Here is a 25,537-nt window from a genome sequence, read left to right as displayed (position 1 = left end):
CTGACGGACAATACTACAGCGATGTGGTATATAAACAAGCAGGCAGGAGTGGGGTCGTACCTTCTCTGCAGAGAAGCCCTGCGACTCTGGTCCTTGGCTCAGGACCATCAGATTTGCTTAATAGCAAATCATTTGGCCGGGTTGCTGAATGTACGTTCGGACGGTCTCAGTCGTCACTTCTCATTAGATCACGAGTGGCGTCTCCATCCGGATCTAGTCCTCCACATCTTCGGGATGTGGGGTACTCCTCAGGTGGATTTATTCGCCACTCGGGAGAACGCGCATTGCCCGTATCCGATGCAAGGGGCGTTGGGGGACGCGTTTCAGATGTCCTGGAGCGGCCAGTTCCTTTACGCGTTTCCTCCCATACCCTTGATTCCTCGGGTTCTGAGGAAGATTTGTCAGGACCGGGCCCAAGTCATCTTGATGGCTCCGGACTGGCCGAGAAGGGTATGGTATACAGACCTGCTTCAACTCTCTCAGTGCCCTCCGCTCCGTCTCCCGCTCAGGGCAGACCTCCTCTCACAATCGCAGGGGCAGGTTTTACACCCCCACCTCCAGAGCCTGCCCCTTCATGCCTGGAGATTGAACGGGGCAACCTGAGTTCTTTTTCTCTCCCTCCGGATGTAGTGGATGTTATTCTCTCGCCAAGGCGACACTCCACTAAATCTATTTATGCCGGTAGGTGGGCAAAATTTGTACTGTGGTGTGGCGAGAACCAGAAAGATCCCTTAAAAGCCCACCTTTCAGATGTACTTTTGTTTGTTCTTAGTTTGGTGAAGAAAGGCTGTGCGATATCTACAGTTAAGGCTTACTTGGCAGCTCTGTCGGCGTTTCTTTGCCTTCCGGACCAGCCATCTTTAAGTCTCCAATTGTAAATAGGTTCCTTAAGGGTTTGGTGAATAGGTTTCCTCCTACTCCCTTTCACATGCCTCAGTGGGACTTAAATCTTGTTTTGACATTCTTAATGGGTCCGCCTTTTGAGCCCATGCATTCATGTCCATTGAGATATTTAGTCTTGAAGACCGTTTTCTTAATCGCAATCACTTCTGCCAGGAGGATTGGAGAGCTTCAGGCACTTTCCGTTAAGCCTCCTTTTACCATGTTTTTCCCTGATAAAGTGATTTTAAAAACCAGAGCTGCTTTTCTACAGAAAGTTGTCACCCCTTTTCATATAGGGCAAACTATCACTCTACCTGCGTTTTACCCTCCTCCTCACCCGTCTAAAGAAGAAGAGAGACTCCATAGGTTGGACCCTAAGAGGGCCCTGAGTTTTTACCTATAGAGGACTAAGGACTTTCGCTTAGATGATCAACTGTTTGTTGGGTATGCTGGACAGCAAAAGGGCAGAGCGGTTCAGAAAATAACTCTCTCCAGGTGGGTCATCTTGTGTATTAAGATTTGTTACTCTCTGGCGAAAAAAGTCCCTCCTGAAGGTATCAGGGCCCACTCTACTAGAGCAAAATCTGCATCCTCGGCTCTAGCGAGAGGAGTTCCATTAATAGATATATGTAAAGCAGCAACTTGGGCGTCCCTCCATACTTTCGTGAAACATTATTGTTTAGACTCTGAGATGAGGAGGGACGGTCATTTTGCTCGCTCGGTATTGCAAGATTTCTTGATGTAATCAGGCGGGCACCCACCACCGAGTGCGGTACTGCTTGGGACTCTATTCATAAGGTGAGGAATCCACAGGTAGTTGTATCCATCAGAGGAACAAGTTACTTACCTTCGGTAACGCTTTTTCTGGTGGATACACAAACTACCTGTGGATTCCTCACGGTCCCTCCCGCCTCCCCGTTGCCTGCCTGATTTCAGTTATCTTGCAGTCTTTGGATTAATATTTCTTCTTATATTTATATATTTGTATATATATATATATATATATATCTACGTATTTTTGTATATTCATGTATTTAAGGCGATAATGTAAATATATGGATTCAATGGACAAGATTTTTGTGTTCGTATATGTTTATATTTATATATCAATTTTTATGGTCGGTTTACACCTGTTAGCCTTAAGAGCACGAAAGAAAAATGAGGTGAAACTGACGTCAGTACGCCGACGAGGACCTCTTATTGGCACGTTGACGTCAGACGGAGTCACGTGGAGCCGTGCCATTATGACCTCGTTGACGTAGAAAGCTAGGAAGAAGACTTTCCATCGGATGCTGGCGCAAGGATCGAATTCATAAGGTGAGGAATCCACAGGTAGTTAGTGTATCCACCAGAAAAAGCGTTACCGAAGGTAAGTAACTTGGTCCTCTGATGGATACAACTTTCCGAAGTTGTCCCTGGCGCCTTCTGTTTAAGAGGTCACTCAATACAGCCCTCACTTTTCGCCGGCGCCTAGGGATCCTGATGTTCAGCAGACATCTGCACAGCAGTACCCGGCTTTCCCGACTCCAGGGACGGATCCGGCCGCATTTCTGAATGCGATGTATGCTGTTTTTCAATCCATGGCCCCTGCTGGTGCACCTGCGGGTCCCACGGGGCCATTGGCATTCAATTTGGGCTCGCCTGCGTCGTACAGGGCTGCTCCATTCATGCCCTTCTGCCCTACAGAGACTGGCGGTTTGGCGCCTAGGGTCTCCCCTGGCAGGAGTCCTCCGCCTGTGACTGTGGACCCGTCTGCATGTCAACCGACTCCTTCTCCGCGCCATCCGGCGTCGTTGTCTCCATTCAGACCGGCTCCATCTCCTTCCGGCCATTCGACTTCGAGAAGGTCATCTGCCGACTTCGTGTCTGCGCCGGTACCGGCGCCTGTTGAGTCTAGGAGCCTTCCTGGCCCTGTTCAGGGTTCGAGATAGTCGGCATCGATGTCTACACTCAAAGTAAGAAAAGAGTCCCCTTATGTTCTGCCCCCTGTCCAAACCAAACCATTGAGTTCTCTGGGGCAGTGGGAAGCCTTATCACTTTGTGAACCTTCCGTTGCTAAGCCCAGAGGGAACTCAAAAGAGTGAAATGTTAAATGAGCATGTATACATGTTGATGATGCTTGCTTGTAAGCACTCTTTACCTAGGCTCTCCTCTGTGGAATTGTGCAGCTCCATATGCTGGATAGGTGTTTTTTTAAACTTTAAATTAATTTATAAACAATAGGAAACAGACTTAATTTATCAGTAATGGCTAATTATAATTAATACAAGCATTTTCAATACAATGGGACTGCTCGAGTTAGAGCTATTAGCCTTGTAAATTCCTAACTGGACTTTTTTTGACACATAAATTGAAAATGAAAAGTAAAACTGTTGACATAAGCAAGCCAATTCAAGGTACCACGGCTGCCATGAGCGTGAGCACGAAGGAGAGACACAAAAGGAAAAAGAAGTTTGCTTGCTGGCAAACGTATCGGCAAACACGCAATGATCCATGTAACAGGGCCGATGGCCAAGGCGGTATCAAAACTGCCCCAAGGAGGGACAAACGTAAAGCATTTACCAATGATAACAAAGGGTTTTTGAAAGGCAATCCCATGAACGAGTGATAGTGATTGTGTGTGGTGGGTGTGGTTAAAGGCCCACAGATAGATTACAAAACGTCAGAGCACGTGCACGTTTAACCTAAAATGGTGGCAGGAGCTTCCAACGCCAACAAGCCCTTGTGCCCCAGTGTGTTCAAGCATATCCTCAGCCAAGAGAAAAGTAGTCTCTCTTGTGAATCTCTGGAAGGCTCTGAGCACTGGCAGCTATGATATGGACAAGAACAAGAGCTGAGTTAAGGCTACACTCAGAAGCCAGGTCAGCAAAGGTGCCCCAGCCCAGCTGAAGAGCAACAGGGCCTCCGGATCCTTCAAGGTGAACAAGAAGCAACTGGAGGGCAAGAAGGCAACCAAGAAGGCTGCTGCCAAGATGCCCAAAAAGGCTACCATCTGTGTCAAGAAGAGCCTAAAGAAGGTGAAGAAACTGCGGCAACAAAGAGCCCCCCAGGAAGACGAAAGCTCACTGCCAAGAAACTTGCCAAGAGTCCAGACAAGCCAGGGCTATGAATCCAAATCAGCCAAGTAAAGTCCAGCCAAGAGATTCAAAATAAAGGCAGTCAGAGCAGAAAAGCCTGAAATTACATTGCACAAAAGGAGAGGAATGTGAATAGTGCAATATGCTCGATACGAAACAAAATTTACTGCCATTGAACAACTATAAACCTGAATGAGGATAAATGCTGAAAGCGTAATCTCTGCAAACACTTGTCAAACAAAAAAAGCAAAGATAATCATAAGACTGCATTTCACTTATTCGGTATCAAATTAAAAAAAAAAATGAATTTCTGACTGCAATTTTAAGGTATGGCACACTTCCTCTGTCATTAATGCTCCTCATAGCACATTGTGATCTATCACTAAATGACAAGTTAAATAAAAGCATATTTTGGCCTGTACCTAATAGGAATGAATGTGCTTTGAAGGGGTATTGGATGACACGAGTATGATCTATGTGAAGGGAGATGCGTGACCACAGAGACAATACACTTTGGCAATGTGAATAAAAGAGAACACAAGTTGGCGAGTGGTGGGTAGAACACGCAGTTCTGTGCATGGACATACAGATCCTACAAACTACTGCATCTGAAACCTAACATGAGGTCAGTCCTTACTGAATTGTGCAGATCTTCATAACACAAATATCTGCTGTGCAGGTCCACAGACATTGTGAACAACAGTCAGCCCCATTAATCATAAAAATATGTACATTGTACAGAAACTGGCTGCACAACAACACTATTGCCCCCTTCATGAAAATGCATGAGTTGGGTACCCAACTGGGTCCTGCAGGTTTAGCGGCCTAGACAGCCCAGTTTAGCAAGCGGAGAGGCCAGCCGGTGCGGGCAGGCCTTTAATCTCAAGGCTGCACAGCAAGAATCCTGAAGACTGGTCACGTGGTCCACCTGGTGTATTTCAACACATGCCAGTGACAACGAGGTAGAAATAAATGTAGCACAGCAGAGGGCTGGGAACGAGTGACTATACCGCACTTTAACCCCTTCGCTGCCAGGCCTTTTTTGGCTATTTGGGGCAGTTCGCGCTTAGGCCCTCATAACTTTTTGTCCACATAAGCTAGCCAAGCCAAATTTGCGTCCTTTTTTTCCAACATCCTAGGGATTCTAGAGGTACCCAGACTTTGTGGGTTCCCCTAAAGGAGGCCAAGAAATTAGCCAAAATACAGTGAAAATTTCGTTTTTTTAAAAAAAACAGGAAAAAGTGGCTGCAGAAGAAGGCTTGTGTTTTTTTTCCCTGAAAATGGCATCAACAAAGGGTTTGCGGTGCTACAATCACCAGCTACCCAGCTTTCAGGAACAGGGAGACTTGAATCAGAAAACCCAATTTTTCAACACAAATTTGGCATTTTACTGGGACATACCCCATTTTTATGATTTTTTGTGCTTTCAGCCTCCTTCCAGTCAGTGACAGAAATGGGCGTGAAACCAATGCTGGATCCCAGAAACCTAAACCTAAAGGGGTCATTTGTGTAGATCCTACAAGGGTTTACTACAGAAAATAACAACTGAAAAAGAAAAATATTGAAATTGAGGTAAACAAACTGCAATTTTTCTCTACGTTTTACTCTAATTTTTTCATGTAATGTCTGATTTTTTAAATCAATATACCGTTACGTCTTCTGGACTCTTCTGGTTGAGGGGATATATAGGGCTTGTAGGCTCATCAAGAACCCTAGGTACCCATAGCCAATAAATGAGCTGCACTCAGCAGTGCGTTTTCATTCTATACCAGGTATACAGCAATTAATTTGCTGAAATATAAAGAGTGAAAAATAGCTCTCTAGAAAACCTTTGTATTTCCAAAATGGGCACAAGATAAGGTGTTGAGGAGCAGTGGTTATTTGCACATCTCTGAATTCCGGGGTGACCATACTAGCATGTGAATTACAGGGCATTTCTCAAATAGACGTCTTTTTTACACACTCTCTTATATTTGGTAGGAAAAAATGTAGAGAAAGACAAGGGGCAATAACACTTGTTTTGCTATTCTATGTTTCCCCCAAGTCTCCCGATAAAAATGATACCTCACTTGTGTGGGTAGGCCTAGCGCCCGCGACAGGAAATGCCCCAAAACACAACGTGGACACATCACATTTTTTGAAAGAAAACAGAGGTGTTTTTTTGCAAAGTGCCTACCTGTAGATTTTGGCCTCTAGCTCAGCCGGCACCTAGGGAAACCTACCAAACCTGTGCATTGTTTAAAACTAGAGACCTGGGGGAATCCAAGATGGGGTGACTTGTGGGGCTCTGACCAGGTTCTGTTACCCAGAATCCTTTGCAAACCTCAAAATTTGGCTAAAAAAACACATTTTCCTCACATTTCGGTGACAGAAAGTTCTGGAATCTAAGAGGAGCCACAAATTTCCTTCCACCCAGCGTTTCCCCAAGTCTCCCGATAAAAATGGGCCCGCAACAGGAAATGCCCCAAAACACAACGTGGACACATCACAATTTTTGACAGAAAACAGAGGTGTTTTTTGCAAAGTGCCTACCTGTGGATTTTGGCCTCTACCTCAGCTGTCCGGGGCGGGGGGCGGGGGGGCAGAAATGGCCTAAAATAAATTTGCCTCCCCCCCCCCAACCCCTCACCGGGAGGACCCTTGCCTACGGGGTCGCTCCCCTTGCTTGACATTGGCGCAAAAAAAAAGAATCCCCGGTGCCTAGTGGTTTCTGCCCCCTTGGGGGCAGATTGACCGAAAATCGGCCGATCTGCCCCCAAGGGGGTCAGAAATGGCTAAATAGAATTTGCCCCTCAGGGGAGCGGCCCTTGCCTAATGGGTCGATCCCCATCTCTAAAAAAAAAAAAAACACACACAAAAAAAAAAAATTGCCCCCTGGGGGCAGATCGGCCTAATAACAATAGGCCGATCTGCTGGCCTAAAATAAATTTGACCCACGGGGGGCGACCTTTGCCTATGGGGTCGCTCCCCTTGCATGACATTGGCGCAAACAAAAAAAAAATATCCCCGGTGGGGGGCAGATTAACCTAAAATCGGCCGATCTGCCCCCAAGGGGGGCAGAAATGGTCTAATTACAATTTGCCCCCCAGGGGAGCGACTCTTGCTTAATGGGTCGCTGCCCATCTCTAAAAAAACAAACAAACACAAAAAAACCACACCCAAAAAATTTGTCCTAGCGCCTAGAGGTTTCTGCCCCCACTGGGGGCAGATCGGCCTAATAACAGGCCGATCTGCCCCCGGGGGGGGGGGCAGAAATGGCCTAAAATAAATTTGCCCCCTCCCACCCCGGGAGCGACCCTTGCCTACGGGGTTGCTCCCCCTGCGTGACATTGGCGCAAAAACAAAATCTGCGGTTCCTAGTGGTTTCTGCCCGCCTTGGGGGCAGATTGGCGTAGCAAAAATCGTCCGAAGTGCAGAAATGGCCTAAATATAATTTTCCCCTCCAGGGGAGCGACCCTTGTCCAAGAGGTCGCTCCCCATCTGTAAAACAAAATTTTTTTTACTAAATCCCCGGTGCCTAGTGGTTTATCGGCCTAGTCAAAATAGGCTGATCTGCCCCCCCCAGGGGGGCAGAAATGGCCTCAAATAAATTTTCCCCCCAGGGGAGCGACCCTTGCCTAAGGAGTCGCTCCCCTTGCGGGAAATTCACGTTAAAAAAAAATCCCTGGTGTCCAGTGGTTTCTGTCCCCCTTGGGGGCAGATTGGCCTCATAAAAATAGGCCAATCTGCCCCCAAGGGCAGAAAGGGCCTAAATATAATTTGCCCCCTAGGGGAGTGACCCTTGCCTAAGGGGACTCTCCCCACCGCCCAAAAAACAAAACAGAACAAAACAAAAAGAAAAGAAAAAAAAAAAGATCCCTGGTGCCTAGAGGTTTCTGTCCCCCCCCTCCCCTGGGGGCAGAAAAGGCCTTCCAAAAAAATGCCCCCCCTGGAAGCGACTCTTGCCCAAGTGGTCGCTCCCTCATGCCACGTTCACAAAAAAAATGAAAATCCCTGGTGTCTTGTGGGCGTTTCAAAAGCCGGATTGCTTTGAAATTCCTTTCCTTCCATTTGAAGCCTCTCTGGGCCTCCCCCACGTTATCGAAAGAGAAATGCTTTGCTGAGCTTCGCACGCTGACGTCACAGGGAGGGGGCGTCGGGGTGGCAGGGGAATGGCTTCCCCCTCCATCCCTGCCCCTTGGGGGGGTGGGTGGGGAGCACATGAGGGGAGCACTAGCGCTCCCCCAAGTTCCCGGGTGCAGGACGAGGTGATCTCGTCCAAGGCACCTGGGAACCGATGCCTTGGACGAGATCCCCTCGTCCAGGGCACCGTAGGGGTTAAGGTAGCATCTGACACACGGATAAGGTTTGACCCATGGGTGGCTTTATCTGAAAAATTATTTTAAATACAAGCATTATGACCAAAACGGGCTTTTGAGTGTACAGCTACTGCAAAATCATTTGAGCACCCTATCTGCAGGGATCTGAAAAACTATTTTAAGTACAGATTATGACCAAAACTACTAACACCTGGCAAATTAATCTGTGTCCGCTTCTGTCTTGCAAGCTAGACAAATGTTACCGTGCACATGTACAGGATGCACCACACGGCTCCCATCTTTATATTACCCCCTGCAGCTATTTGAAGAGTAATAGCACATATCCAGATTGGGAAGATGGGCAAAGGCGATCGGAGGCAAATAACACTGATTAAAAAAAGTGCTGCAAAATCAATGAATTGGTAACAAGAGACACAACAAACAGGTTAGCCGGATGCTGGTTCTGTGAACTTCACGCTGGATATCAAGTTGCTCCTTGTTGCAATGAAACACTCTGGCCAGAGTTAACAGCGAGATAGATATTTTAGGTGTTTTTTCAGCAACATACATAGCCTACATGCTTTGACAGAGGAGAATTAAACATTCCATCCTTCACTTAAACAACAATCCCACAACTGCCTCACTTATGGCTAGTGCATTTTCAGAGTCATGATAGTAGCATCATGTGCTACAAAGTTCCATGTAAGTTGTTGCTTTTGAGTTATGTACCTCTATATTTGGGAAAGTTCTTCTTGGGTGAGTCTCATTACTTTTAGTGCAGGCAGGTGATTTCCCGGTATTATCGAGTCTTGTACGGAACGGGCCCAGTCTTTTTCATACAATATTAGCTTATATTCTGCCCACAGTATAATCGTTTCCTTAGCTAGCTTGTTCTAACATCTCGTCTTTTTTTTGTTGTTGTTTTTTTTTTGTTATAAAGAAAAGTTTTATTCGGTTTTGAGCATATATTTATATATATATATATATATATATATATATATATATATACATACACACACACACAAAGTGTCCGCTCTGTACAATACCGTCACAACAAGAAATAAATCTGCAGCCTTGCATGAGGCCCATCTGGAAGATAACGAGTTATGTGGAAAAAAAACAGCAACAGAGGATATGGAGAGCTCACTATGTTTTGAGGCCATATTAGCTCCACCATTTCCTCCACAACCATTCAGATTTCCGGGGACATCCATGTGCCATGTATATAGTTTCTTTAAGTTTACCACACCAGTCCATACCACCACTGCCGGGGCTGTGGAAGCTCTCCAGTAACGAGGAATGTCTCGCTTCGCAATCAGCATCCCAAGGCCTATTAGTGTCCCATCGCCACAGGGCCCACCCACATCATCAAGAATGCCCAGCAGTGGTACCCTCGTGCTCGCCTCGAACTGTATGCCCGGAATGTTGGATAGGGTAGAGGTGACAGTGGCACAAAAGGTCTGTATAACCTGGCACTAGCAAACCATATGGAACAGGTCACCCATTGGTTCTTTGCACCAAAGACATACAGATGAGTCACTGATGCCTGCACACCACATCCTGTGCGGTGATGAAATAGGCTTGGTGTAGGTATTTGAACTGCACAATACAAAAATTGGCGGAAATTGCCAACATAGAGCTCTCCAGTGTACCTCGTCCAACTCTCCCACTTTGTCCTCAGGACGCAGGCAAGTGTATGACCAGAGATTTATGTATTTGTGAGACCCCACCTTTACCAAAGGGGCCCGTAAGAATTTTGTTTTTCAAGGGGGCTGTTCTGAAAATGTGCGAACTGACTATGATAGGGTTATAGTGCAACAAGTTATTCTTTCATGGTGAGGTTCTCCTCTTTCCCCCTTCTTGCCAGTATCATTTGGATGGCTTCTACCAGGGTAGTTGCTATTTGCCTACTTTATTGAATTGTGGGATCTTCGGTCTTGGACTTGGAGGTCTGTTCCAGGTTCCATTGGAAATTCTTCTTCCAAGGCCCTTTCTACCACTTCAAGAACTTTCTCCTAGTATTTATTGAATTTGGGGCAGAGTAGCTGTGTCAGTTTGCTCGTAGTCATGCATCCTCTCCAATAATTGCCCTTTCTAAACTTGTCCAGTGTTGCCAATTTATTTAGTGTTCTAGTATGCCTGTTATGTGCTAATTCAAATTTGATATAACATTCCTTTCATGCCTCCCATCTTTCATCCATTTTTCTAAATTTGTTAGCAAGCACAATATCCTGCATCTCAATGAGGGGTGAAGGGCCCAGGGCGTAGTTTGTATTTGGGAGACTCTTTTGGATTCTGTGAGATGATGCTGACTTGTGAGGTCCCCCGAATGATTTCACTTGAGCATTGATGAAGAGTGAGCTGACTATTATGCATCTTTCTCTCTCCATTTCCTACATTTTTGCATATCATTTGCTTTTGTAAAATCTAATTTGAAACAGACATGGCTCTAGTGACATGAGAGGATTATAGTCTCTACCTCCTCTGGGCTCATTGGGGCTAAGGTAGCTGCCAGAGTCAAGTACCTTTTATGAGTTGGTCATTAAAATAACATTATGTATCCTGGAGTTTGGAATGAAGGCCTACAAGGCAGCCCTCAACAACTACCATCACCAAGGCAGCAAAAAGAGCAGCAATCACTGCTTGCATCAACATTGCAGCCAAACACATAAGAGAACTCTTCAGAATCATCAAGGAATTCTCTAACCCGATAGCCACTGAGACCACCATCCACCCATCCTAGGCACACTGCGACACCCTTTCAGACTGCTTCCACAGCAAGACTACCACAATATACAACACTTTCGACCCCCGGCCCTCCACCTCCACCCTAGACAACATCTCTCAAGCAGCAAACACCAGCCATGCAATATCCTCCAGGTCCCTGTTTACCACACAGACCACCGCAGCCATCATGTCATCCATCCACCCCGGGCCCCCACCGGCTTTTCAACCTCAGAGCCAACACAATTAGCATGGAATTAACCTGCATCCTCAGCACCTCCATCTCCACCCTCCACAGCAACCTTCCCGGACGAATGTAAGCATGTAGAGGTCAGTCCCCTCCTAAAGAAACACTCTGCCAACCCCAGCGACCTCAAAAACTACAGACCGAACTCCCTGCTCCCCTTCTTGGCCAAAGTGCTTGCGAAAGCCATTAACTAACAGCTCAACCACTACAATGAACAAAACTACCTTCTCAACACCTCACAATCAGGATCCTGGGCCAACCACAGGACGGAGACTGCACTGATCACCGCCACGGACGATATCAGGACCGTTCTCGACTGGTTAGAGTCGGCAGCTCTGATCCTTCTGGACCTCTCTGCTGCGTTCAATACAGTCTCCCTCCACAATCTCCTCAACAGATTGCGCAACATAGACATTCAACAAAACGCCCTTAAATGGGTCGCCTCTTTCTTCTTAGTCCGCACGCAAATCATCTGCCTTTCTCGCTTCACTCCTGCACCCAAGAAAATCACCTGCAGCGTATCCCAAGGATCCTTCCTCAGCCCAAACCCTGTGCAACATCTTCATGATCCCCTTGCAGACATCCTAAGATCCTACTGACTCAATATAGTCTCCTACGGCGACAACACTCAATGAATCCTCTCACTCACCGAAGACGCCCACAATGCCAAAGCCAACTTCCTCAACGTCATGACAAACATAGCACAATGGATGAAAAGCAACTGCTTCAAACTAAACACGGATCTTTGGGAAAACACCTTCATGACGGACTACACCTGGTGGCCTACAGAACTCGGACCAACGCCCTCTCCATCAGACCACACACAAAATCTCAGCATCATCCTCGACTGCCAACTATTCATGAATTAACATGTAAACTCAGTCACCTCCTCCTGCTTCTACATCCGTCGTATGCTCTGCCGAATCTTCAAATGGATCCATACCGACATCAGAATGACAGTCACCCACAACCTGGTCACCAGCCACCTTTGGTATGGCAAAGCTCTCTATGCCAAAGTTTCCTCCCAGCTACTTAAATGACTCCAGACTCTACAGAACACCGCAGCCAGACTCATCCACAATCTCTCTAAGCACTCTACCATCACCCCACGCCTTAGGAACGTCCACTGGCTCCCCGTCCAGAAGAGATGCCAATTCAAAGTCCTCACACTTGCATAAAAGCTCTCCACAACCTAGGACTGTCCTACATCGACTGAGCTTCAAAGTGCCAGCAAAACTCTGCCTCTCTAAACCTCACACACAACCCCTGCATCCACCACAGCAGAGGCTGCTCCTTTTCCTACACAGCAGCCAAGCCCTGGAACAGCATGCCCCTCTACCTCCGAACAGCTCCCTGGCAGACTTCAGAAGGAGATTCAATATGTGTTTTTTCGGCAGAGACACTGCACCCTCAATGCTCAGACACCCATAGGGGTGATAGTGCTGCGCTTTACAAATGCAGTGATTGAGTGATTGAATGTGAGGGATGACTATTTCTTCTTGTGGCACAGGTCTGTATAACACCCTGCTGGCCACCCTTGGTGTTTTTAAAGAGTCATCTTCAGATAGCAGGATGTGATGAATACTTGAGTTTCTGCAACGTAGTATCCTAACTTATAGTCTTAAATGTAGAATATTCCTGGCTATGTGCAGAGACCTTGGAACTAATACTCACTCTCTCTCTTGCTCTCTCTCTGTGTATATATGTCATGAGTGCTGTCACTGACCATGTCATGAGTGATGTAATATGAGGTCATAAGCAGTGCATTGTGGAAGCATAAGTTATAGTAAGGTGAGTTAACTATAACTGCTGAATTTGTATGGTATTGTACGTTTGAAATGTCAGTCTAACTATAATGTTCCTGTCCCCTATGTTTTTACTGTGAATTTCTATGTTTTTTAAACACAGTAGGGGGTTGGCCAACCTATTGCATTTTGCCACAACAAAAAACAAGGAGAGGGCAATGTGCAAAAATAACAAAGAAAAAGCTGTGAAAACTAGGGAAAAGCAAGCCGAAGGTACACAATAAAATGCAAGAAAAAGCCCGAGAACCTCCATAAAGAAAGGAAAAGGTAGGAGAGTGTACACTAAAAACAGGGTTGAAAGCAGTAAGAATGAAGGAAAAGCAAGAATAAGGCAGTGAAAAACAGGGAAAGGAGAAATTATTGAAAACGAGTGGAAACTAAGTAGAGAGCACACAAAATATGGGGTAAAAAGCAATGAGAAAGCAATGACAATGAGGGAAAAGCAGAGAAAAGGCAATAAAAAATGGAAGAAAAAAATATGAAAGTAGTGAGAATGAGGGAAGAGGAAAGCAGAGAAAAACAAGGGAAAAAGGAAGGAGAAAACAGTCATAACATAAATGTAAATATATACATTTTATTCCTTTCTTTTGAGAAAAAAAAATTGGATCAGCTGTATCATAACCATAGACGCGACAGACTATTCATGTTTTTGACTCAGCGGATTTGACAAAATTAAAGTCACAAATCTACGGACCGAAACCATGGGTCGACCCGATATCTGAACCAAAGCTTCTCATTTCTTTGGCAGAATTAGGACCCCACCCCACTGTTGTGGGTCCATATTAGTCTTGTTTGGGCATGTTTGTTAGCTTAGCTGGGACCTCTGTGGCCTGTGCCCTTTTACCATGATACATTGTTCTGTTTTGATTTATTCATTTTAGAGTGGCTTGCTTTTCAGCAATGGTTTATTTTCGTTATCACTTGCCATTTAGCTAAAGCGTTTTCATTATGGTTATGCATGACGTTTTCCATTGTGTTCCTTGCCCCAGGGGTTCACAAGATCAGAATGAGAAAGGTACAAGATATTTTATGGCATTGCTGCCACAAGATTGCGTAAACAATCTATTACTCATGTTCATGTCAGGACTAATTCGCAGAACAAAATATGTTTACCTGTGTAAACATCATGTGGGGCAAGGGCCGTTGGAGGGGTCCTTCTGGTCAGAAATTTTCATCCATGATGCATGCCATTTGGCAGTCGAGCTCAGCCTTGTCTCTGCAGCCAGATCAGGAGACGGAAGGCAGACTCTTGTGCCGAGGTAAGGGTGTGGGTGTGCCTATCATAGTCTGAACAGACAGATCGGGCTAACACTGCCTTGTCCTAGTTATAGGCTAGAGATTAGGAGTTAACTAAGAATCATTCATTCATGTTTATTGCAATATGTTGGGATTGTTAATTTTACATCAATGAATTTCTCAGTCCTAATCTTGTTATATCTGATTATCCTCATTATTGTAGCTCATGCATTTTACGCTCATGCATTTTATCGTAGATTGCAGTCTTTTCAATAAATCTATTAGAAACTATCCTGCATCTTCTTCTTTGCCTCTGTGTGTACAAGACATTGTTGATGAGAGGAAAGGGTATGGCCCATTCACTGTGACTCCCCTGAGAAGTCCCTAGAGTGCCATGCACTAGACTGCCACAAATCACCTCCACCCTTTGTGTCTGGATGTGGTACTGCTAGCAAGGCGGTTGGGTTGGGTTTGGCTGACAGTTGCCAAACCGGTGTTGGAGAGACTCCGTCACCCTCAAGCGGTGGTGCTGCGCCCCAAGTCAAGCAGTCTCGTGGTATCATGAGTCTCATGCCATTGCTGGGCTTGCAGCCACACCCTATAGTAGTTATTTCTGGTTTGAGCTCTCTGAGGTCAGAAAGCAGATCCAGTTCTCTTGTAATTTTTGCTGCTGTTTGATTGTTTTTGTATAGAAATGGCAACTGCTTCATCTGTGGAGGAACCTGTTGCAGGTACCAGCATCGAGGAAGAACAGCAGACATCCCCTCCCAAAATGGAGAGTGAAGTGTGGAAACATTTAATTATACAATCAGAGGAGAAGAAGGCCTCTGCCATATTCGTCCAGTGCAATATCTGTAGGAGGCAGCTATGTCCTGGTACTTCAAAAAAGTACTCACATGGAACGAGCTTCATGTGGAAACAACTGAAATCAATACACAAGATGGTATACAACTGAATGATGCAGAAGAAGGTAGCTGGAGAAAGACCTTCAACATCTTCTCGATCTCAACCACAGACCTCATCCTCCATGATTACCATGCCAGCTGCTTGTCTGGAACTGGCAAAAATGGTGAGACACTACAGCAAATGTCAAATGCCAATCGCCCTAGAGGTGTCCCCTGTAACAGCATTTGTCGTTGCTGTGCAGAATCACTGAAGCTAGTTTGTTGTTTCTTTATTTCAATTTGGAAAATGTTTGTTTGTCAACAGTGAAGCCAGCTGCTTCTTTTATTTTTCTTCTGCTCGACTGTTTCAGAGCCAATTTATTCTTTTTGAGATAAAAAAAAAACCAACATTTTAAAAAAACAAAAAAGAACTGTTTCACAAACCCTTCAAGAAAAAAACGGTTCTTGTCAGAGCCATTCCATTAACTCAATAAGAGTCATGCCTGTGTGCCATATGTGTTAGTGTGTGCTATGATGCGTGAGTATATGCATGCATGTGGGCCTTTGTATGTTAGTGTATGCATGATAATGTGCCTGGGTGTGTCAGTGTTTGCATGAGTGTCTGTGTGTGTCAATATATGCTTCAGTGAGTATTTGGGTGTGTCAGTGCATAAATCGCTGTGTACCTCTGTATGTAAGCGTATGCATCAGTTTGTGCCTGGGTGTGTCAGCATATGTGTTAGTGTCTACTTGAGTGTGTTAGTGTATGCAGCAGTGTATGCCTGGCTGGGTCAGTGTGTGCATCTGCCCACTTACTCTCTCAAAGAAAGGAAGTGTATGATCCACAATTATGTTGATGACATGCTGTTACTATTTAGAATTGATATTGATAACTCTCTAGAATCTAAAGAATTATTTAAAACTATCATGCTTTTTATCCGCAACTGGATGAACAACAATCACTTTAAATTGAATTCAGACAAAACTGAAATTGTCATCACCAAAAGTAAGGTTGATTATTGATCAGCATCATTTTGGCCCCCCTGAGATGGGAACTCCCTCAGTCCCTAAGAAATAAATTCAGAGTCTCGGTGTGATCACTGATGACGATTTATCAATGAAGCCTCAAATAGGAGAAGCAATCACTGAATCCTTCTATATGCTCTGGTGAATCAGGAAGATAGCCACATTTTTAACCTCAAAAGCCCTCATTCAGGCTGTCATTGCACTCGTAATTTCAGGCATATATTAGGTCAATGCCCTACACACTGGCCTCCCTAAATGTCTCATCAATAGGCTACAAACAGTCCAGAATCAGCAGCCCGACTCATATATAAACAACCCAATTGGTGCCACATCACCACCTGATGAAAAAACTCCATTGGTTACTGGTTGTTCAAAGAACCATATTCAAAACGGGCTGCATTAACTTCAAAACACTTTACAAAAGTCAGGGCTTTATCTCCTCTCACATTAAGAAATATACTCCCAACAGCACTTTGTGCTCCACTTACTTAAACTAACTGCTGGTTCCCAAATGTAAAGGGAAGAGGATTGGTAGAGCCAGATTTTTAATTCTCGCGCCTAACATGTAGAATTCCTTCCTCCGAGAAATCAGATTTGTCACCTACTATCAGAAGTTTGGCAAATTTATGAAAACCTGGTTATTCACCCAAGCATACAACTAACCACTCTGCTACAGCTTTTCCACCGTACTGCCCCCTTTTTTAGTGCCATGAAACCAAATGGTGAAGGAGCGCTCTATAAATTTTATTAACATAACATGCATAAGGGTATGCCTGGGTGTGTCAGTGTATGCATTAGTGTGTGTCTTTTTGTGTCGGTGTTTGCGTGAGTATCTGACTGGGTGGGTCAGTGAATGCGTCAGTGAGTACCTGGGAATGTGGGTGTATACATCTCTGTGTGCCTTGGTATGTTAGTGCATGTACCAGTGTGTGTCTGGCCATGTAAGTGTATGAGTGTGTGCATGGTTATGTCAGTGTATAAATTAGTGTGTGCCTGGGTATGTCAGCCTATGTATGAGTGTATGCATGGGTGTAGTAGTGTATGCAACAATTTGTGGTTGGATGTGTTACTATATGCATGAGTATATCAGTGGATGTATTTCTGTGTACCTGGGTGTGTGTATGCATGAGTGTGTGCCTGGATGCATCAATGCATGTGTAAGTGTGTGTCATTGTCTGCATTAGTATGTGCCTGGGTGTGTCAATACGTGCATAAGTATGTTCCTAGGTCTGATAATATGTGCAGGAGTGTGTGCATGAGCGTGTTAGTGTATGTGTCACTGTGTGCCTTGGTGTGTCAGTGTCTGCAGAAGTACATGCCTGAGAGTGGTACTGCGTGTATTCCTCTGTGTATGTAATAGTATGAGTGTGTGCCTGAATGTATCAGTGTCAGTGTGTGCCTGGGTGTGTCAGTGTATTCACCACGTCTTGCCTGGATGTGATAGTGTATGAATTCCTTTGTGAGTAAGTATGTGTGCATAAGTGTGTACCTGGATGTATCAGTGTATGTGTCAGTGTGTGCGTTGGTGTGTCAGTTTATGCATAAATACTTGCATGCATATATCAGTGTATGTGTGTGCCTGGGTGTGTCAGTATATGCATGAGTATGTTCATGGGTGTGATAGAGTATGTCTGAGTATCTGACTGTATGCATGAGTTTGTGTGTGAGTGAGTTAGTGTATGTATCAGTGTCTACCTGGGTGTAGTAGTGTATGTATTAGTGTGTGCCCATGTATGTGAGCGTATGCATGAGTGTCTGTTTGAGTGCATTAGTTTATGCATCAGTGTGTCCCTGGATGTGTTAGCATATGCATAAACATGTTCCTGGGAGTATTAACGTATTCATCAGTATATAGGTGGGTGTGTGACTTTATGCATCAGTGTGTATGCAGTTGTGTTGGTGTATGCATTAATATGTGCATGTGTGTGTCTATAGATGCTTGCGTGCCTGGATGCCTTAGTGTATGCATGAGTTTGTCCCTGTGTGTGTCTGTTTATAGATTAGTTTGTAACTGGGTGAGTGACTGTGTGCATGAGTGTGTGGTAGGTGTCAGTGCATGCGTGTGTGTCTGGCTTTGTTAGTGCGTGTATAAGTGTGCTTGTGCATATATTACTGTTTTCATTAGTCTGATATTGGTGTGTTAATAAAAGCACTAATGTCTGCTTGCCTGTATTTATAGATCTATTATGTATGCAGAAAGACGCAAATAGTTACCTACATTTCTGCTATAACCGGGTCCTTTATTCTTTGTAAAAACATAAATAGAAGTTAAACTTTCATATCACAAATTTCCTCAGTAACGTTTTAGAATCCTCAATGAAGAGGTCATTTTAGTAATAAGGCATGACAGATTTGTACCACTGTAAAGCAATCAGACATACAGTTTAAGTATTTTTCCCCTTTCCTTACACAATAAACGATGTGTTGCTTAGAGACTCATCATTGAACAGGGGGGGGGAGAAAATCCTGTAGAGTGTGCAAAAATACCCATAACTGCACAGTAGAATAAACACTTCTCAAAAGTACTCTTGACACAACTTGAATTTACATTTACTTTACTGTCATCAAAGTCTATGGGATACAAACCGGACAATGTTCTAACCTGTGTAGGCTACATATGACATACCTTTCTTAAAGACTGTACTACCAATATTAATTAATGCTGCTGCTACACTTAAACTTTGAGATTTATGGATTGTCACAACATATGCTAGAGACACTGGGAACTGCTTCCTCCGAACATACACATTTTTTCCAAGCAAGAAACACAGAACAGACCTTGCTATTTGTTTTAAACTTTCAACTTGATCAAATTTAATTGCTAGGTATTCAACCTCATTCCTGTTTGGAAACAAAATGACATCAATTACTGTACCCATGAGCGAATCTCTCAGTAAACATTTAAATTATACAGCAAAATTACCCTATAGTTTTTGCAAACATGTAAACACTTTTCTAAACCTGCATTTCTGGAAACAGACTTTTCCAATTAATCCAATTTTGATTATAATTTTTCAGTTAGCAGTACTGTCACCCCCTGGTGTTCATTTGATCTGTTGCTGTAAGTTCTATAATGTCTTGAAACTGGTGCATTCCTGAAGTGTGGGCATTAGGCACACAATTGATTTTTCTTCCTCAATAAAATTTAACATTAGTTGTGGTACTGAGTTCTTAGTAGGAAATAGGTTCTTTATAAGTCGACTCTCTGAGCAACGTTTTCCCAGTTTTGTGAAAGCTGCTACTCTAATACCCTTCAGAACATTTCTGTATTCCATGTCAGATGCTTGACACATATTCCTAATTAGTTCCTTGCATTGGAAGTTTAACAACATTTTTCCTTTTCCAATACTTCTAAAATAATTGTGAGTTTCTTCATGTAGAAGTGTCTTGAACAAAGGCTGTCCTTTCAGAGGGGTAAGCTGTAGTAGATCTCTGAATACAATTAAATGCTTTCCTCCAAATATGTCCTAGTGTCTTAATAATCTGTTGCATTTTCAAGTGGACAAAGGCAAGCATTAAGTTTGAGTCCATGCTCACCTCATCAATAATTCAGAGTTTCAATTTCCTTAATACTCTGGAAACTTCATGGCAAGCTTCTCCAGATAAATTTTCGTACTCCTTTTATTTTCTACAGGTATCATAAGTAGTCAATGCAGAGTTATTCCTTTAATGTTGTGTACAGCTAAACCTGTTGGTGCTGTTACAATACACAATAAATTTGAGTCAGTAGTCCTCTGTAGGTAAGTGGTGAGAATTTGAATTAAAAAGCTCTTCCCAGTGCCAGCTTGACCTCTGACATATAGTAGAATTGGCTTATTTTTTTAAAACATAGTTTATTGGGTTTTGTAGAACTTAATGCAGGCTGATGAGTCCCCCTTAGCCCTGATGACACTATTAGATATCTGTACTCATCTAGCATAGCACATTACTTTAGCAGTTTTTCCGCAATTTTGCAGTATCTGCAGTGAAGAACAACGTCAGTGCTTTACATACATATCTACCTATTGCTTGGGGCAAAACAACTAACCCTGTCTTTCTCTCCTTCCCCCGCTGGTGTGGTGCAACAGCAGGCCTAGTGTGTCTTTTGAGCCCATGTAGGTGAGCAGTGTAGCTGTCGCGTGTCCGCAGTTTGTCTTTCTTTTTTTTGTTTTGTTTTCTGTGTTCCCTGTGATCTCCTTGTTATGTCCTGTAGGCCTTTCATCTCATTCTTATTCCTCCTGGGGTTGTGTCAGGGCCATGACTAGTGATTCCCAAGCCCACGCATTATCCAATGTGCCTATCCCCTTATATGCCTCTCTTCGCAGTAGGTTCCCTTCACATTATTCTGCCCATCTATTCAACTCTTTCATCCAGGACAGCAAGGAGGGGCCTGTAGTTTTTTTTTTCCATTTTCTCGTGATTTCCCTCTTAGCCAATAGCAGACCCAGATCTTAAAATCTACTAGTGTTTTTTTTCTTAGCACTGTGTGGATACCAGTGCAGTAAGCAATGAGCGGGTGTGAGTAAAATAGGTTTTTCGATAATGTCAGCAAGTCATTTTACAACCTTTGTCCAGTATTGGTTAAGAACGGGACATGTCCACAGCATGTGCATGAAGGACGCCCCCTCCACTCTGCAGCAGTAAGAAGCTGCTTCTTGTGTGTTGAAATATCTATTAATCCTTCTGGGTGTAAATCTGCTCTTTGTAGGGTATAAAAGTTAATGAGCTGAAATCTGGCATTTCTGGAGGTTCTGGGTATTGCCCTTCCAATCTGCTTCTGGTATAGTGGTGCCTAAGTCTGCTTCCCACTTGATCCGTATTCCATTGATAGGCCTAAGGATCTCCGTTTGCAAATGTCGATATAGACAAGTAACTGCCTTCACTGTCTTGGGTGCTTGCAGGAAGTAAGAACAGTATGCATGAGTTTGCGGTTCAGCATTTCCCATTCCCCAGTGCCTATGTATGATTGTCAGTGCTACCCCGTGGTTCAGGAATTGTCCTCCTGGTAGATTAAATTCTGCGCTAAATGTCCCAAAGGGGGTTAGGATCCCATCCGGGAACAGGTCATCCAGTTTAGTTACACCTGCTGCAGTCCATGTCCCCCAGTCATGCCAGTTCCATCCCCCCTTCAGTAATGGCAAGACCGAAAGGGGGGTGTTCTGGGGAATATGGCAATTGAATATCCGATTTTGTTGTAAAGACCTGCAGGCTCATTCCAGCAGGTGTCTGAGCTCTCAGGACCATTCCAAGCTGCGCCGGGTATGCAGGTGTAAACTCATCTATCGGCCCCTCCTGCTGCCGTTTATTTGCCATCCATCTGGCGAGCCACTGCACCAACGCTGCCAAATAGTACAATTCGAAGTCCAGGGCTGCTAGACCTCCCTTCCGTACCGGATGTCGAAGTGTAGTTCATGCTACTCGCTGCCACCCCATATAAATGTTGTACTAACTGAGGTTAGTTCTTTGAAATAGGATTGGGGCACTCACAGAGGGAGCGTTCTGCAGAAGTACAAAAATCGTGGTAGTGCCAACATTTTCAGGAAGGCAATTCTGCCCGTCACTGATATGAGCAGTGTCTGCCAGAAGGCAATGGATGTCTTCAGGTTGCGAAGGCTTAGCCCGCAGTTGCCCTCAAACGTGTCCTGCACTGATCTATATATTCTGACCCCCAGGTATGGCAAGCAACGGGGCTCCACCTCCAAATCCCTGGGCAAGTTAACTGGGGTCTCATTTTCCTCAATAAGGAACAATTCTCTTTTGGACCAATTCACTAAGTCCTGAAACCTCTGCAAAGCTGTTCAACAGGGAAGATCGCTTCCCGTATCTTGTAAAAATAACAGATTATCAGCAGCATACAATGCAATACACTGTATGTCTTCCCCTGCTAGGTGTCCCTCAAAGTGAGGTCCCATCTGGGCTAAAGCTGCCAGGGGCTTTATGGAGGTAGTGAAAAGCAAGGGTGATAATGGGCATTCCTGCCGTGTACCTCGCTCTGCCCCAATCCCTTTGAAATAGTCTGACCCGTCCTCACTCTGGCTGTGAGGCTAGTATATAGGAGCTTCGTCCAAGCCACAAATCTCTGTCCAAGTCCCATACGGGTCATGACTTCATAGAGGTATTCCCACTCGAGGCTATCGAATGCCTTTTCAATATCTACAGATAATATAGCAGCATTGGTTCGGTTATATGCAGTATCTTCTAAGATAGCCATAAGACGTCTGATGTTAGCTGCCATGTTGCATTTGGGAATAAACCCTGATTGATCAGGGTGAATTAACTTGGCCCTAAAGGGGAGAAACCGAGAGGTCAAAATACTACTCAGGATCTTGTAACCTACATTCAACATAGAGCCTGTATGCTCCCACGTTTGATGCCTCTTTCCCTGCTTTAAGTAACTAGATGATTACTGCTTCTCTACTATTCGGTGGCAGGTGATCTAGTGCATACGCCTCGTTAAACGTCTTCACGAGTCTCGGGGCCAACTCTGTTGAGTAAGTATAATAAAATTCTATCGGTAGGCCATCCGATCCTGGAACTTTATCTCAGACCATTCTTTTAATAGCCCCCAGTACTTCGGGCACAGATATTCCTTACCCTAGGGTTACTGCATGGTACCAGCTCACGCGAGGGACTGTGATATCTTGCAGAGATCTGGTTCCTTGAGTGGGGTCAGCTTAGGGTCTACTACTATATAAAGTGCGATAAAGGCAGCATAGTAGGCATTTATTTCTTCTCTGGTTTCCAGAGGGGCCCTGACACTCGAGTTTATTTGCACTGTTGGAGAGCCCCTCCTTGCTGGGTTTGCAAGCCAAGCCAAAAGTCTACCCACCCGATCCCCTTTGTTATGTTGTCATACAATATAAGCCTTACAGTCAAACAAGCAGATCTGTTCTGTGTTTTCTGCCACTTGCTCCCTGACCTGCAGTCGTGTCTCTAGGTCTAGGTGGCCTGGTCTTTCCGATTCTAGAGAACGCAATCTAATTTCCGCATCTTTAATGTCTTATAGCAAGGTGGAGCGAACCCCAACCTTCTCTTAAATAAAATGACCTCTAGTCACTACCTTGAATGTTTCCCACTTTGCTTGAAAGTTTGAGGCCGTACCCTCATTATCGGCAAAACTACTGAAGGGAGATGTAACTAAAATGACTAACACAGAGGGATCGCGCTGCCCGGGATGCGCCTGTGCTGTTGATCGTCATTGGAGCTGAGCCTGCGTGGAGGGAGCCCCCGAGCCGTGACTGTGAGCCGGGGGGAAACGCAGCCTGGATACGGCAGCAGGGTGCCAGTGATGGACACTGGATGCGGCAAAAAGACAGCACTGGGCGGGCAGGGACCTTTGGTGCTGTTGGCTTGGGAATACTGGGAGCCGCGGTGGCGTGCAGGGCAGTCGGCGGCGGTGACTGAGAGGGCTTCGGGAAACAGGTCATTTCAAGAATTCCTCTCCTCCATCTTGAACCGAAGAATAAAACAGGATCGATCCTCGCCTTTGAACACACACGAATCAAAAAGTCACTTTATCCCATTGCATACTGTCAGGGTTTGATGCTTAAGTAGGCCACACTCACCTTCTCACTTACCATAAGACATGGGTAAAAACGAAGTCAGTATACATCTATTCAAAGAAGTGCTTAAATCCATTATGAGTAAGAGAAAGGTGGGGGGGGGGGGGGGGCAAAGGGTGGACACAGAACCTGGCCCCACAATCATTGACTCCTTCCTAGCTAGAGCAGTAGGGGTCATTTCGAAGGAAATTGACCTTATGGAAAGGCACTTGTCACTGGGAACAGTAAATTTAGGAGAAGATATAGGGGGAAACCAGGCACCCCACGATCATACACCGGTTTTCCATCCTGCACCTAACACCTTGGCTCTGACGGATGGAGACTCATCAATAGAACCCATGACCCCATCGAGTAACAACCCCATATCCCCTTGCCACTCGCCCATCGTAAAAAGAAACAAACGCTGCAGGAGGGGGGCGGATAGGCACTTGGGCCCTATTTTGGGTGGAAATACAGTACCCTCGGACTGGAAAGACCTCACACCCCTCCTTGATAACCTGCTGAAACCCATCCTCTCAAAACTGGAGGAAGAGGCGGGGAAGAAAATTTTGGACTACTGTAAGAAATCCCCCCCACTATCGAACCCCCTCAATCTAATGAACCCCGCAGCCCAGAACACCATTCCTAATACCCAAGACCACCCATCTGTCTCAAGGGGCACATATACCCTTGACCTGCAAGAGAACGATTCTAAATATCATCACTGAGGTCACATAGCAAGGACATCCAAGAGCAGATCAAGCTATAGCCCACCAAAGGATATTAAGGGGGCCCTAAGACACTGATACCTCTAGAGCACGGGATACTGCCTATACAAACAGACCACCGGACCACGCCCAAAGCGATGCCTACCCATGTCCAAAACAACCAGCTACAGGACATCACCCTACGTACCACCAGAAACATAGCCCCGCCCAGCTCCCCCAAAGGGAACCGCTACCCACAGTTAACTTACCGCCAGAGTCATGCCCTTACGTAATTATTATGACAAAATTTCCCCCCTTCACGGGCTGGCCAGACAGAGCACCAAGCTGATCTTAAGAACAAAGTTATGCACTGGCTAGCTCAGAACAATCTTTTCTCAGTGGGAAACGCCTATCAGATGATACTTACCCGGAGAGTGGGATGGGTGGGCCCTCTAGGGAAAGACCAAGAGGGGGACTGTGTCATCATCAACTTTAGAAACCCTGGTATAGCTAAGGACATCCTGTGCAGGGACTCATCTCAACCAAAAGATACTAACTCACTGGAACTGTCCCCGTTAGGATTATTTTATAGACATCTGCAACCAGGTCAACCAGGACGCCAAATCCTCCCTAGCATACCGCCAAGCTCTATGACGACATACCCAGGCGATAACACTCACAACATATACCTCACTACTCTGTTACCCGAAGCAATAAATATCAGATACTATCATCTTTTTCAGCTAACGACTGACTGGGAGGAGAGGGATTTGCAGAGCAAAAGGGGGAGAAGCATAGGATAAAAGAACCATCTAATGATGGTACAGACCAGACCCCTAACATGCACCCATTAGTCCCTCAGGACAGGGAAGAGATGGGACCTGGGGCCAGGATCACAACCGACTTGGGGGGGGGTTGTGCTAACAGAGGCACCCCCATTTGAAATTAATGTAGGTAGGGAGGACTTACGGCCCTAGGACCCTGACAGGAATATAACTGGCCGCCATTATTTTGTTACATGGAATGTGCAGGGTCTACGAGGTAAAATCATGTCGGAAGAATGGGGCTCACTCCTTAACAAGCTAGATGTGCTTTGCATCCAGGGAACCTGGTGCACCATGCCCACCCATG

General features: G+C 45.0%; 1 protein-coding gene across 7 annotated transcripts in view; it reads left to right on the top strand.

Annotated features, from left to right (window-relative positions):
- Window positions 1–25,537, top strand: part of FOXRED1 (FAD dependent oxidoreductase domain containing 1) — a 942,813-nt gene that overhangs the window by 733,521 nt on the left and 183,755 nt on the right. For 2 of the 7 annotated variants that reach the window (XR_011201503.1, XR_011201504.1), the window contains one exon: window positions 14,962–15,338. The exons of the other annotated variants lie outside the window; for them this stretch is intronic. The gene's annotated coding sequence lies outside the window, so the exon portion shown is untranslated. The remainder of the gene's footprint in view (window positions 1–14,961; window positions 15,339–25,537) is intronic. 7 annotated transcript variants of the gene reach the window in all.

This window comes from Pleurodeles waltl, chromosome 3_1, assembly GCF_031143425.1.
Source record: "Pleurodeles waltl isolate 20211129_DDA chromosome 3_1, aPleWal1.hap1.20221129, whole genome shotgun sequence".
Lineage (NCBI taxonomy): Eukaryota > Metazoa > Chordata > Amphibia > Caudata > Salamandridae > Pleurodeles > Pleurodeles waltl.
Note: the sequence above shows the minus strand (reverse complement) of the source record. Positions and strands in the feature narration are given on the sequence as shown.